The following is a 14,877-nucleotide window of genomic DNA, read 5'->3' as shown; positions in this document are numbered from 1 at the left end:
TGAGGACTTGTCTGTGTCCGAGGCATCCTCCCCTGCTGAGCCACCTCTGTGGACAGGTGCACTGCAGACTCTGTAGGCAGGCTCCCCCGCAGGGCCGTGATGCACAGTTCACCGCGTGTGCTTAACCCCTGCCTGTGCACCGTGTGGCCAGGGGACAAGAGGTGGCTGGGTTATGTCGGTGGCCAGCAGCATCTTGGAGAGGATAGCTGCCTTTCTACGGGCAGGAAGGGACCGGCTGGTTCCGGCCACAGGCTAGCGGGAGGAGGGAGAGTAAGGGGAAGAGACGACCTCTTGAAAGCCGTGAGCCGAGTCATGCCTGTCGTCCCCCTCCGCCCGCCTGCATCTGGAAGCCCTCCCCTGTTGCCTTAACTCCCGCGCAGTGGAAGAAGGCTACGGCTGGCCATGTTGCGGTGTGAACCTTGACAGAAATCTGGGGAGAGAGGCCTGTGACCCTACGTGCCGCCCACATGTTGTCTCAAGAAGACGCAGCACCAGGTCCTAGAGAGGCGGGTCTGTCCTGGGAGCCCAGGTGGGCATGGAGGGTGAAGAGCACTGGACAGGGAGGGTTGGGTCAGGCCAGTCGGCGAGCCGCATCTTGATGTGCGAGAGGTGTACGGGAGTGCGTGTGTGTTTGTATGCGTGTGTGAGGCCCCTCCCTGCGCCAGCCGTAGAGATCAGAAGGTAAAGAAAGAGGCTCCAGCTGCTCAGCTTTTCTTTTTAATAGGGTCTCGGTGAACTCGATGTTAATTTGAACTTTTGTACCGCATAGTACTGCTTGCTGTTGAACTTGCTTGATTAGAAGTAACTGGAGCAGGTGTCCCATATTCAGCAGAGGGAAATACGGTCACGCTAGTGTTATGTGGAAGGCGCCCTGCCAGCAGGGGGCTAAATGGTACTTGTGAGGCCCGAGGTCGACAGCTGGATGCGTAGGCAGGGAGCGCGGGAGGTGAAGAAAAGGAAGTGTGCCGATCAAGCGATAAACAGTGGCCTTGGTATTTGGAAGCAGGTGTGGTGGATGAAAGTAGTAGGAAGTGGTGCTTCCAATAGAGCACATTACCAGCGGCCAGCCTTGCACGCGCGGAGTCAAACATGGCAGTGGCCAGCAGGGGAGCTCTAAGGCCTTGTCCACGCTCAGTCCCCACCTCCAATGGAACCTACGGAAGCTCAGCTGCGCAAATGGCGTAGCTGAGGTCGGCGTACTTGCCGCCCTATGGTGTGTGCAGTAAGGCCAGCGGGGGCTGCTCTCCCATTGACTCTGGCTAGTTTTCTCACCCTGGTGGAGTATCGGAGGCGACGGGAGAGCGCTCGGAGATCAATTTATCGCGCCTAAGGAAACGGGATAAATCCAGCGCCGGCAGAGCGATCGCTGCAGCGTCGATCCACCGCGCGATGAAGAGAAGGCCTAAAGAAGAGGCTGTACTGACGGAAACAAAAGCCCACTCCTTCGAGCCGGAGTTGAACCAGCGACCTAAGGATAGCCAAGGAAAGAAGACTACAGTCCTCCGCTCTACCAGCTGAGCTATCAAAGGAGCCCAGCAAGGAGGCTGTCCAAGTGACTCAAAGTGCCAGGGAGGAAGAAGTCCCTCTGGCACTAAGAGCTAATTATAGGCTTGCCTGTGCCCCGCCCTCGGACAGGAACGAGCCACAGACACGTAGCTCTCCCATCCTCATGGCTGCCTCAGCTGTGGGCAGCTGCCTAGGAAGAAGGGAAGCCAAGGGTGGGTGACGCCAGCCCTGCCTGCTGGCTGGGATACCGCAACTTCTTGCCCCGGCCCTCGCTGACCCGCAAGGGCCCTGAGATCGTCTCGAGCAGGCGCAGCACACTGTACGCACCGCCCCACCCCTCCGCGCCCCCCATTCTGGCGCAGAAGAGGGAAGTAGAAGCAACGGCAAACGTGTCTGACGCCGGATCCTTCTGCCCGGCTCGAAAGGACGCTTGAAGTCATGACATTTTTTCAGTCCATTGCCCTTCGCCTTCCTGTGTGACCGACACATTCCTGCTTTCACAGCTGACTCGGCTTCCCAGGCCTCTACCTGAGGACAACACACACAAGGAGCCTTTGAAATGATAAGAACTCAGGCTTGCGCTCTCCTGGAAGGGAAGCTGCTCCTTTCACTCCCTCCGAGCAGAATCCTCACCCTAAAGCGTCCGGCAGCGCCCCGTTCTGCACAGTCATAAGTCTGTGACGGATGTGGGTGGAGAAGAAAGACACGGCTGTTTGGAGGATGCAGGCATCCATCCTGCTACTTCTCACATGCACAGCGAGCACAGTAGCATTTGAGCTCATCCCCCATGCCTTTTCTGTTGCTTCCTTCCCCTCTCCGACACAAACTGTCAACTCAGCGCAAACCCCTGTCCGCACATCTCTTCGCACCCCTAAAAAGATTACCTTTGGCCTTGCAGAGCACTTGGGACATGACCTGCACCCAACGCGGACAGGTGACGCGGCAAACTACCCTGCTCCCTTTCTTGTGTGTAAACAAAATACGTCTTTCCTGAGCCCATCAGAGAAATTCAAGCATGCCCCCTGCCTTGCGGACCCACACATCCCTAGCGCCTGATATCGTGACCGCAAGAAGAAGAAAAGCAGGCAAGTAAAGGGGACGCGTCGCCTCCCTGCCCGCCTGTTGGGGGCGCGGGCCAAGAAAAGCAAAGGTTCACGCTGTCTGCGGAGAACCCTGCAGGTCCTTCTGAGAAATTCCACCAGATTCGGATGGTAGCAGTTCTGCGCCAGAAGCCTGTTACGTGCTATGTGCAGTCACGCTTGCCTAAAGAAATCGCAGCTCTCCAAATGTGATGGACCAAAGGCCCAAGGTGACAGAAATGGAACTGCTCGCTCACGCTGCTCCTTGAACTGTGCTCTACGACGCTGAGGAAGGACGGCCGAAAAGTGAGCAAACCGCAGAAACGCGGACGTTGCTTCTCCGTCAAACGTAAGAGCCCGCCATCAGCACCGGAGACGCTCGTTTGACCTCGAAGGAGAAGGGACTGTCGGGGACGGAAGGGCCGTTTCTACTCCCCCTGTGTTCCCCTCCTGCTTGCCACCTGAAAGAAAGTCCTCCCCGGCGCATCTGCCCCCGAGCATCCGCTCCTGCAAAGGGAGCTTTGGGAGTTACGTGCGGACACTGTGTTTTAGCTAGGGTGACCAGATACCGCGTTTTGAAAGGGTCGGTCCTGCATGTGAGCCGTCCTGCGGGTGTCCCGACTTGCCCTGTATTTTCTGTCTCTCCCCTTCCATGTGTACACGTGAGTCCTAATGCTGGCCTCATGCTTGCTTTGCAGCTGCCCATCCAGCAGCGGTGAAAGGTGGGGTGTCCTGTGGATGATGATGGGGGCGAGTGTGCAAGGCTGACGGTTGGGCAAAGCTGCGGCGTGCAGGGCTGGCCGTTCCCCCTGCCGGTCCATCAGTGCAGTGCCTGGTGTGTGCCAGCAGGCTCCTCATCCCTGCCCCGTTTCCAAGCAGCAGTGGTGAGTGTGGAGAGGAGGTGGCCGGTTATGTGGCACCTGTGCTGCCCGCCCACCTGATGTTTACATGCTCTTCCTCTCCAGCTGTGTCCCATCCCTGCTGCTCATCCACATCCTCCCCAGGCGTCTGCAGCAGGATGCGTTCTGCGCCCAGCGCTTGTGCAGAGGATCAGCCCCCGTTCGGAGCAATCAGTTAACCACTAGTCGGGCAGGCTGGCAGGCAGGCAGACCCTTTCCTTTCCCCCACTGCCTCTGCCGGCGTGGTGAAGAGCTGAAGACCCGCTGGCCTGAGGGGGCTGTCCAGGAAGAGCCAATCTCTGCACGCGCCAGAGCCTAGCCACAGGAAGAGTCTGTGCTCCTCGGCTAAGCTCTGGAGCGCTGGGAGCTCTTTGCAGCCTGTTCACGCTCCGCCTCCACAGGCTTTGCGGTAGCCCCCCGGGCAGGGTCTTAGCACCCACTTCATGTGCCAGCCCTGCCTAAGTCTTGCCCCCAGGAAGTTGAGGACTTGTCTGTGTCCGAGGCATCCTCCCCTGCTGAGCCACCTCTGTGGACAGGTGCACTGCAGACTCTGTAGGCAGGCTCCCCCGCAGGGCCGTGATGCACAGTTCACCGCGTGTGCTTAACCCCTGCCTGTGCACCGTGTGGCCAGGGGACAAGAGGTGGCTGGGTTATGTCGGTGGCCAGCAGCATCTTGGAGAGGATAGCTGCCTTTCTACGGGCAGGAAGGGACCGGCTGGTTCCGGCCACAGGCTAGCGGGAGGAGGGAGAGTAAGGGGAAGAGACGACCTCTTGAAAGCCGTGAGCCGAGTCATGCCTGTCGTCCCCCTCCGCCCGCCTGCATCTGGAAGCCCTCCCCTGTTGCCTTAACTCCCGCGCAGTGGAAGAAGGCTACGGCTGGCCATGTTGCGGTGTGAACCTTGACAGAAATCTGGGGAGAGAGGCCTGTGACCCTACGTGCCGCCCACATGTTGTCTCAAGAAGACGCAGCACCAGGTCCTAGAGAGGCGGGTCTGTCCTGGGAGCCCAGGTGGGCATGGAGGGTGAAGAGCACTGGACAGGGAGGGTTGGGTCAGGCCAGTCGGCGAGCCGCATCTTGATGTGCGAGAGGTGTACGGGAGTGCGTGTGTGTTTGTATGCGTGTGTGAGGCCCCTCCCTGCGCCAGCCGTAGAGATCAGAAGGTAAAGAAAGAGGCTCCAGCTGCTCAGCTTTTCTTTTTAATAGGGTCTCGGTGAACTCGATGTTAATTTGAACTTTTGTACCGCATAGTACTGCTTGCTGTTGAACTTGCTTGATTAGAAGTAACTGGAGCAGGTGTCCCATATTCAGCAGAGGGAAATACGGTCACGCTAGTGTTATGTGGAAGGCGCCCTGCCAGCAGGGGGCTAAATGGTACTTGTGAGGCCCGAGGTCGACAGCTGGATGCGTAGGCAGGGAGCGCGGGAGGTGAAGAAAAGGAAGTGTGCCGATCAAGCGATAAACAGTGGCCTTGGTATTTGGAAGCAGGTGTGGTGGATGAAAGTAGTAGGAAGTGGTGCTTCCAATAGAGCACATTACCAGCGGCCAGCCTTGCACGCGCGGAGTCAAACATGGCAGTGGCCAGCAGGGGAGCTCTAAGGCCTTGTCCACGCTCAGTCCCCACCTCCAATGGAACCTACGGAAGCTCAGCTGCGCAAATGGCGTAGCTGAGGTCGGCGTACTTGCCGCCCTATGGTGTGTGCAGTAAGGCCAGCGGGGGCTGCTCTCCCATTGACTCTGGCTAGTTTTCTCACCCTGGTGGAGTATCGGAGGCGACGGGAGAGCGCTCGGAGATCAATTTATCGCGCCTAAGGAAACGGGATAAATCCAGCGCCGGCAGAGCGATCGCTGCAGCGTTGATCCACCGCGCGATGAAGAGAAGGCCTAAAGAAGAGGCTGTACTGACGGAAACAAAAGCCCACTCCTTCGAGCCGGAGTTGAACCAGCGACCTAAGGATAGCCAAGGAAAGAAGACTACAGTCCTCCGCTCTACCAGCTGAGCTATCGAAGGAGCCCAGCAAGGAGGCTGTCCAAGTGACTCAAAGTGCCAGGGAGGAAGAAGTCCCTCTGGCACTAAGAGCTAATTATAGGCTTGCCTGTGCCCCGCCCTCGGACAGGAACGAGCCACAGACACGTAGCTCTCCCATCCTCATGGCTGCCTCAGCTGTGGGCAGCTGCCTAGGAAGAAGGGAAGCCAAGGGTGGGTGACGCCAGCCCTGCCTGCTGGCTGGGATACCGCAACTTCTTGCCCCGGCCCTCGCTGACCCGCAAGGGCCCTGAGATCGTCTCGAGCAGGCGCAGCACACTGTACGCACCGCCCCACCCCTCCGCGCCCCCCATTCTGGCGCAGAAGAGGGAAGTAGGAGCAACGGCAAACGTGTCTGACGCCGGATCCTTCTGCCCGGCTCGAAAGGACGCTTGAAGTCATGACATTTTTTCAGTCCATTGCCCTTCGCCTTCCTGTGTGACCGACACATTCCTGCTTTCACAGCTGACTCGGCTTCCCAGGCCTCTACCTGAGGACAACACACACAAGGAGCCTTTGAAATGATAAGAACTCAGGCTTGCGCTCTCCTGGAAGGGAAGCTGCTCCTTTTACTCCCTCCGAGCAGAATCCTCACCCTAAAGCGTCCGGCAGCGCCCCGTTCTGCACAGTCATAAGTCTGTGACGGATGTGGGTGGAGAAGAAAGACACGGCTTTTTGGAGGATGCAGGCATCCATCCTGCTACTTCTCACATGCACAGCGAGCACAGTAGCATTTGAGCTCATCCCCCATGCCTTTTCTGTTGCTTCCTTCCCCTCTCCGACACAAACTGTCAACTCAGCGCAAACCCCTGTCCGCACATCTCTTCGCACCCCTAAAAAGATTACCTTTGGCCTTGCAGAGCACTTGGGACATGACCTGCACCCAACGCGGACAGGTGACGCGGCAAACTACCCTGCTCCCTTTCTTGTGTGTAATCAAAATACGTCTTTCCTGAGCCCATCAGAGAAATTCAAGCATGCCCCCTGCCTTGCGGACCCACACATCCCTAGCGCCTGATATCGTGACCGCAAGAAGAAGAAAAGCAGGCAAGTAAAGGGGACGCGTCGCCTCCCTGCCCGCCTGTTGGGGGCGCGGGCCAAGAAAAGCAAAGGTTCACGCTGTCTGCGGAGAACCCTGCAGGTCCTTCTGAGAAATTCCACCAGATTCGGATGGTAGCAGTTCTGCGCCAGAAGCCTGTTACGTGCTATGTGCAGTCACGCTTGCCTAAAGAAATCGCAGCTCTCCAAATGTGATGGACCAAAGGCCCAAGGTGACAGAAATGGAACTGCTCGCTCACGCTGCTCCTTGAACTGTGCTCTACGACGCTGAGGAAGGACGGCCGAAAAGTGAGCAAACCGCAGAAACGCGGACGTTGCTTCTCCGTCAAACGTAAGAGCCCGCCATCAGCACCGGAGACGCTCGTTTGACCTCGAAGGAGAAGGGACTGTCGGGGACGGAAGGGCCGTTTCTACTCCCCCTGTGTTCCCCTCCTGCTTGCCACCTGAAAGAAAGTCCTCCCCGGCGCATCTGCCCCCTAGCATCCGCTCCTGCAAAGGGAGCTTTGGGAGTTACGTGCGGACACTGTGTTTTAGCTAGGGTGACCAGATACCGCGTTTTGAAAGGGTCGGTCCTGCATGTGAGCCGTCCTGCGGGTGTCCCGACTTGCCCTGTATTTTCTGTCTCTCCCCTTCCATGTGTACACGTGAGTCCTAATGCTGGCCTCATGCTTGCTTTGCAGCTGCCCATCCAGCAGCGGTGAAAGGTGGGGTGTCCTGTGGATGATGATGGGGGCGAGTGTGCAAGGCTGACGGTTGGGCAAAGCTGCGGCGTGCAGGGCTGGCCGTTCCCCCTGCCGGTCCATCAGTGCAGTGCCTGGTGTGTGCCAGCAGGCTCCTCATCCCTGCCCCGTTTCCAAGCAGCAGTGGTGAGTGTGGAGAGGAGGTGGCCGGTTATGTGGCACCTGTGCTGCCCGCCCACCTGATGTTTACATGCTCTTCCTCTCCAGTTGTGTCCCATCCCTGCTGCTCATCCACATCCTCCCCAGGCGTCTGCAGCAGGATGCGTTCTGCGCCCAGCGCTTGTGCAGAGGATCAGCCCCCGTTCGGAGCAATCAGTTAACCACTAGTCGGGCAGGCTGGCAGGCAGGCAGACCCTTTCCTTTCCCCCACTGCCTCTGCCGGCGTGGTGAAGAGCTGAAGACCCGCTGGCCTGAGGGGGCTGTCCAGGAAGAGCCAATCTCTGCACGCGCCAGAGCCTAGCCACAGGAAGAGTCTGTGCTCCTCGGCTAAGCTCTGGAGCGCTGGGAGCTCTTTGCAGCCTGTTCACGCTCCGCCTCCACAGGCTTTGCGGTAGCCCCCCGGGCAGGGTCTTAGCACCCACTTCATGTGCCAGCCCTGCCTAAGTCTTGCCCCCAGGAAGTTGAGGACTTGTCTGTGTCCGAGGCATCCTCCCCTGCTGAGCCACCTCTGTGGACAGGTGCACTGCAGACTCTGTAGGCAGGCTCCCCCGCAGGGCCGTGATGCACAGTTCACCGCGTGTGCTTAACCCCTGCCTGTGCACCGTGTGGCCAGGGGACAAGAGGTGGCTGGGTTATGTCGGTGGCCAGCAGCATCTTGGAGAGGATAGCTGCCTTTCTACGGGCAGGAAGGGACCGGCTGGTTCCGGCCACAGGCTAGCGGGAGGAGGGAGAGTAAGGGGAAGAGACGACCTCTTGAAAGCCGTGAGCCGAGTCATGCCTGTCGTCCCCCTCCGCCCGCCTGCATCTGGAAGCCCTCCCCTGTTGCCTTAACTCCCGCGCAGTGGAAGAAGGCTACGGCTGGCCATGTTGCGGTGTGAACCTTGACAGAAATCTGGGGAGAGAGGCCTGTGACCCTACGTGCCGCCCACATGTTGTCTCAAGAAGACGCAGCACCAGGTCCTAGAGAGGCGGGTCTGTCCTGGGAGCCCAGGTGGGCATGGAGGGTGAAGAGCACTGGACAGGGAGGGTTGGGTCAGGCCAGTCGGCGAGCCGCATCTTGATGTGCGAGAGGTGTACGGGAGTGCGTGTGTGTTTGTATGCGTGTGTGAGGCCCCTCCCTGCGCCAGCCGTAGAGATCAGAAGGTAAAGAAAGAGGCTCCAGCTGCTCAGCTTTTCTTTTTAATAGGGTCTCGGTGAACTCGATGTTAATTTGAACTTTTGTACCGCATAGTACTGCTTGCTGTTGAACTTGCTTGATTAGAAGTAACTGGAGCAGGTGTCCCATATTCAGCAGAGGGAAATACGGTCACGCTAGTGTTATGTGGAAGGCGCCCTGCCAGCAGGGGGCTAAATGGTACTTGTGAGGCCCGAGGTCGACAGCTGGATGCGTAGGCAGGGAGCGCGGGAGGTGAAGAAAAGGAAGTGTGCCGATCAAGCGATAAACAGTGGCCTTGGTATTTGGAAGCAGGTGTGGTGGATGAAAGTAGTAGGAAGTGGTGCTTCCAATAGAGCACATTACCAGCGGCCAGCCTTGCACGCGCGGAGTCAAACATGGCAGTGGCCAGCAGGGGAGCTCTAAGGCCTTGTCCACGCTCAGTCCCCACCTCCAATGGAACCTACGGAAGCTCAGCTGCGCAAATGGCGTAGCTGAGGTCGGCGTACTTGCCGCCCTATGGTGTGTGCAGTAAGGCCAGCGGGGGCTGCTCTCCCATTGACTCTGGCTAGTTTTCTCACCCTGGTGGAGTATCGGAGGCGACGGGAGAGCGCTCGGAGATCAATTTATCGCGCCTAAGGAAACGGGATAAATCCAGCGCCGGCAGAGCGATCGCTGCAGCGTTGATCCACCGCGCGATGAAGAGAAGGCCTAAAGAAGAGGCTGTACTGACGGAAACAAAAGCCCACTCCTTCGAGCCGGAGTTGAACCAGCGACCTAAGGATAGCCAAGGAAAGAAGACTACAGTCCTCCGCTCTACCAGCTGAGCTATCGAAGGAGCCCAGCAAGGAGGCTGTCCAAGTGACTCAAAGTGCCAGGGAGGAAGAAGTCCCTCTGGCACTAAGAGCTAATTATAGGCTTGCCTGTGCCCCGCCCTCGGACAGGAACGAGCCACAGACACGTAGCTCTCCCATCCTCATGGCTGCCTCAGCTGTGGGCAGCTGCCTAGGAAGAAGGGAAGCCAAGGGTGGGTGACGCCAGCCCTGCCTGCTGGCTGGGATACCGCAACTTCTTGCCCCGGCCCTCGCTGACCCGCAAGGGCCCTGAGATCGTCTCGAGCAGGCGCAGCACACTGTACGCACCGCCCCACCCCTCCGCGCCCCCCATTCTGGCGCAGAAGAGGGAAGTAGGAGCAACGGCAAACGTGTCTGACGCCGGATCCTTCTGCCCGGCTCGAAAGGACGCTTGAAGTCATGACATTTTTTCAGTCCATTGCCCTTCGCCTTCCTGTGTGACCGACACATTCCTGCTTTCACAGCTGACTCGGCTTCCCAGGCCTCTACCTGAGGACAACACACACAAGGAGCCTTTGAAATGATAAGAACTCAGGCTTGCGCTCTCCTGGAAGGGAAGCTGCTCCTTTTACTCCCTCCGAGCAGAATCCTCACCCTAAAGCGTCCGGCAGCGCCCCGTTCTGCACAGTCATAAGTCTGTGACGGATGTGGGTGGAGAAGAAAGACACGGCTGTTTGGAGGATGCAGGCATCCATCCTGCTACTTCTCACATGCACAGCGAGCACAGTAGCATTTGAGCTCATCCCCCATGCCTTTTCTGTTGCTTCCTTCCCCTCTCCGACACAAACTGTCAACTCAGCGCAAACCCCTGTCCGCACATCTCTTCGCACCCCTAAAAAGATTGCCTTTGGCCTTGCAGAGCACTTGGGACATGACCTGCACCCAACGCGGACAGGTGACGCGGCAAACTACCCCGCTCCCTTTCTTGTGTGTAAACAAAATACGTCTTTCCTGAGCCCATCAGAGAAATTCAAGCATGCCCCCTGCCTTGCGGACCCACACATCCCTAGCGCCTGATATCGTGACCGCAAGAAGAAGAAAAGCAGGCAAGTAAAGGGGACGCGTCGCCTCCCTGCCCGCCTGTTGGGGGCGCGGGCCAAGAAAAGCAAAGGTTCACGCTGTCTGCGGAGAACCCTGCAGGTCCTTCTGAGAAATTCCACCAGATTCGGATGGTAGCAGTTCTGCGCCAGAAGCCTGTTACGTGCTATGTGCAGTCACGCTTGCCTAAAGAAATCGCAGCTCTCCAAATGTGATGGACCAAAGGCCCAAGGTGACAGAAATGGAACTGCTCGCTCACGCTGCTCCTTGAACTGTGCTCTACGACGCTGAGGAAGGACGGCCGAAAAGTGAGCAAACCGCAGAAACGCGGACGTTGCTTCTCCGTCAAACGTAAGAGCCCGCCATCAGCACCGGAGACGCTCGTTTGACCTCGAAGGAGAAGGGACTGTCGGGGACGGAAGGGCCGTTTCTACTCCCCCTGTGTTCCCCTCCTGCTTGCCACCTGAAAGAAAGTCCTCCCCGGCGCATCTGCCCCCTAGCATCCGCTCCTGCAAAGGGAGCTTTGGGAGTTACGTGCGGACACTGTGTTTTAGCTAGGGTGACCAGATACCGCGTTTTGAAAGGGTCGGTCCTGCATGTGAGCCGTCCTGCGGGTGTCCCGACTTGCCCTGTATTTTCTGTCTCTCCCCTTCCATGTGTACACGTGAGTCCTAATGCTGGCCTCATGCTTGCTTTGCAGCTGCCCATCCAGCAGCGGTGAAAGGTGGGGTGTCCTGTGGATGATGATGGGGGCGAGTGTGCAAGGCTGACGGTTGGGCAAAGCTGCGGCGTGCAGGGCTGGCCGTTCCCCCTGCCGGTCCATCAGTGCAGTGCCTGGTGTGTGCCAGCAGGCTCCTCATCCCTGCCCCGTTTCCAAGCAGCAGTGGTGAGTGTGGAGAGGAGGTGGCCGGTTATGTGGCACCTGTGCTGCCCGCCCACCTGATGTTTACATGCTCTTCCTCTCCAGCTGTGTCCCATCCCTGCTGCTCATCCACATCCTCCCCAGGCGTCTGCAGCAGGATGCGTTCTGCGCCCAGCGCTTGTGCAGAGGATCAGCCCCCGTTCGGAGCAATCAGTTAACCACTAGTCGGGCAGGCTGGCAGGCAGGCAGACCCTTTCCTTTCCCCCACTGCCTCTGCCGGCGTGGTGAAGAGCTGAAGACCCGCTGGCCTGAGGGGGCTGTCCAGGAAGAGCCAATCTCTGCACGCGCCAGAGCCTAGCCACAGGAAGAGTCTGTGCTCCTCGGCTAAGCTCTGGAGCGCTGGGAGCTCTTTGCAGCCTGTTCACGCTCCGCCTCCACAGGCTTTGCGGTAGCCCCCCGGGCAGGGTCTTAGCACCCACTTCATGTGCCAGCCCTGCCTAAGTCTTGCCCCCAGGAAGTTGAGGACTTGTCTGTGTCCGAGGCATCCTCCCCTGCTGAGCCACCTCTGTGGACAGGTGCACTGCAGACTCTGTAGGCAGGCTCCCCCGCAGGGCCGTGATGCACAGTTCACCGCGTGTGCTTAACCCCTGCCTGTGCACCGTGTGGCCAGGGGACAAGAGGTGGCTGGGTTATGTCGGTGGCCAGCAGCATCTTGGAGAGGATAGCTGCCTTTCTACGGGCAGGAAGGGACCGGCTGGTTCCGGCCACAGGCTAGCGGGAGGAGGGAGAGTAAGGGGAAGAGACGACCTCTTGAAAGCCGTGAGCCGAGTCATGCCTGTCGTCCCCCTCCGCCCGCCTGCATCTGGAAGCCCTCCCCTGTTGCCTTAACTCCCGCGCAGTGGAAGAAGGCTACGGCTGGCCATGTTGCGGTGTGAACCTTGACAGAAATCTGGGGAGAGAGGCCTGTGACCCTACGTGCCGCCCACATGTTGTCTCAAGAAGACGCAGCACCAGGTCCTAGAGAGGCGGGTCTGTCCTGGGAGCCCAGGTGGGCATGGAGGGTGAAGAGCACTGGACAGGGAGGGTTGGGTCAGGCCAGTCGGCGAGCCGCATCTTGATGTGCGAGAGGTGTACGGGAGTGCGTGTGTGTTTGTATGCGTGTGTGAGGCCCCTCCCTGCGCCAGCCGTAGAGATCAGAAGGTAAAGAAAGAGGCTCCAGCTGCTCAGCTTTTCTTTTTAATAGGGTCTCGGTGAACTCGATGTTAATTTGAACTTTTGTACCGCATAGTACTGCTTGCTGTTGAACTTGCTTGATTAGAAGTAACTGGAGCAGGTGTCCCATATTCAGCAGAGGGAAATACGGTCACGCTAGTGTTATGTGGAAGGCGCCCTGCCAGCAGGGGGCTAAATGGTACTTGTGAGGCCCGAGGTCGACAGCTGGATGCGTAGGCAGGGAGCGCGGGAGGTGAAGAAAAGGAAGTGTGCCGATCAAGCGATAAACAGTGGCCTTGGTATTTGGAAGCAGGTGTGGTGGATGAAAGTAGTAGGAAGTGGTGCTTCCAATAGAGCACATTACCAGCGGCCAGCCTTGCACGCGCGGAGTCAAACATGGCAGTGGCCAGCAGGGGAGCTCTAAGGCCTTGTCCACGCTCAGTCCCCACCTCCAATGGAACCTACGGAAGCTCAGCTGCGCAAATGGCGTAGCTGAGGTCGGCGTACTTGCCGCCCTATGGTGTGTGCAGTAAGGCCAGCGGGGGCTGCTCTCCCATTGACTCTGGCTAGTTTTCTCACCCTGGTGGAGTATCGGAGGCGACGGGAGAGCGCTCGGAGATCAATTTATCGCGCCTAAGGAAACGGGATAAATCCAGCGCCGGCAGAGCGATCGCTGCAGCGTTGATCCACCGCGCGATGAAGAGAAGGCCTAAAGAAGAGGCTGTACTGACGGAAACAAAAGCCCACTCCTTCGAGCCGGAGTTGAACCAGCGACCTAAGGATAGCCAAGGAAAGAAGACTACAGTCCTCCGCTCTACCAGCTGAGCTATCGAAGGAGCCCAGCAAGGAGGCTGTCCAAGTGACTCAAAGTGCCAGGGAGGAAGAAGTCCCTCTGGCACTAAGAGCTAATTATAGGCTTGCCTGTGCCCCGCCCTCGGACAGGAACGAGCCACAGACACGTAGCTCTCCCATCCTCATGGCTGCCTCAGCTGTGGGCAGCTGCCTAGGAAGAAGGGAAGCCAAGGGTGGGTGACGCCAGCCCTGCCTGCTGGCTGGGATACCGCAACTTCTTGCCCCGGCCCTCGCTGACCCGCAAGGGCCCTGAGATCGTCTCGAGCAGGCGCAGCACACTGTACGCACCGCCCCACCCCTCCGCGCCCCCCATTCTGGCGCAGAAGAGGGAAGTAGGAGCAACGGCAAACGTGTCTGACGCCGGATCCTTCTGCCCGGCTCGAAAGGACGCTTGAAGTCATGACATTTTTTCAGTCCATTGCCCTTCGCCTTCCTGTGTGACCGACACATTCCTGCTTTCACAGCTGACTCGGCTTCCCAGGCCTCTACCTGAGGACAACACACACAAGGAGCCTTTGAAATGATAAGAACTCAGGCTTGCGCTCTCCTGGAAGGGAAGCTGCTCCTTTTACTCCCTCCGAGCAGAATCCTCACCCTAAAGCGTCCGGCAGCGCCCCGTTCTGCACAGTCATAAGTCTGTGACGGATGTGGGTGGAGAAGAAAGACACGGCTGTTTGGAGGATGCAGGCATCCATCCTGCTACTTCTCACATGCACAGCGAGCACAGTAGCATTTGAGCTCATCCCCCATGCCTTTTCTGTTGCTTCCTTCCCCTCTCCGACACAAACTGTCAACTCAGCGCAAACCCCTGTCCGCACATCTCTTCGCACCCCTAAAAAGATTGCCTTTGGCCTTGCAGAGCACTTGGGACATGACCTGCACCCAACGCGGACAGGTGACGCGGCAAACTACCCCGCTCCCTTTCTTGTGTGTAAACAAAATACGTCTTTCCTGAGCCCATCAGAGAAATTCAAGCATGCCCCCTGCCTTGCGGACCCACACATCCCTAGCGCCTGATATCGTGACCGCAAGAAGAAGAAAAGCAGGCAAGTAAAGGGGACGCGTCGCCTCCCTGCCCGCCTGTTGGGGGCGCGGGCCAAGAAAAGCAAAGGTTCACGCTGTCTGCGGAGAACCCTGCAGGTCCTTCTGAGAAATTCCACCAGATTCGGATGGTAGCAGTTCTGCGCCAGAAGCCTGTTACGTGCTATGTGCAGTCACGCTTGCCTAAAGAAATCGCAGCTCTCCAAATGTGATGGACCAAAGGCCCAAGGTGACAGAAATGGAACTGCTCGCTCACGCTGCTCCTTGAACTGTGCTCTACGACGCTGAGGAAGGACGGCCGAAAAGTGAGCAAACCGCAGAAACGCGGACGTTGCTTCTCCGTCAAACGTAAGAGCCCGCCATCAGCACCGGAGACGCTCGTTTGACCTCGAAGGAGAA

At 58.3% G+C, this 14,877-nt stretch overlaps 4 non-coding genes across 4 annotated transcripts; all 4 read right to left on the bottom strand.

The window, feature by feature from the left end:
- Positions 1-1,440: 1,440 nt before the first annotated feature.
- TRNAY-GUA (transfer RNA tyrosine (anticodon GUA)) lies at positions 1,441-1,529 on the bottom strand. Its single transcript is given in 2 exon segments — positions 1,441-1,476; positions 1,493-1,529. It is a non-coding gene; the product is annotated as a tRNA-Tyr (tRNA).
- Positions 1,530-5,404: 3,875 nt separating this feature from the next.
- On the bottom strand, positions 5,405-5,493 carry TRNAY-GUA (transfer RNA tyrosine (anticodon GUA)). Its single transcript is given in 2 exon segments — positions 5,405-5,440; positions 5,457-5,493. It is a non-coding gene; the product is annotated as a tRNA-Tyr (tRNA).
- Positions 5,494-9,368: 3,875 nt separating this feature from the next.
- On the bottom strand, positions 9,369-9,457 carry TRNAY-GUA (transfer RNA tyrosine (anticodon GUA)). The gene is given in 2 exon segments: positions 9,369-9,404; positions 9,421-9,457. It is a non-coding gene; the product is annotated as a tRNA-Tyr (tRNA).
- A 3,875-nt stretch (positions 9,458-13,332) lies between these two features.
- Positions 13,333-13,421, bottom strand: TRNAY-GUA (transfer RNA tyrosine (anticodon GUA)). The gene is given in 2 exon segments: positions 13,333-13,368; positions 13,385-13,421. It is a non-coding gene; the product is annotated as a tRNA-Tyr (tRNA).
- Positions 13,422-14,877: the final 1,456 nt, after the last annotated feature.

Source organism: Carettochelys insculpta, chromosome 2 (genome assembly GCF_033958435.1).
Source record: "Carettochelys insculpta isolate YL-2023 chromosome 2, ASM3395843v1, whole genome shotgun sequence".
Classification (NCBI taxonomy): Eukaryota; Metazoa; Chordata; order Testudines; family Carettochelyidae; genus Carettochelys; species Carettochelys insculpta.
This window is presented reverse-complemented; position numbering and strand designations above follow the sequence as displayed.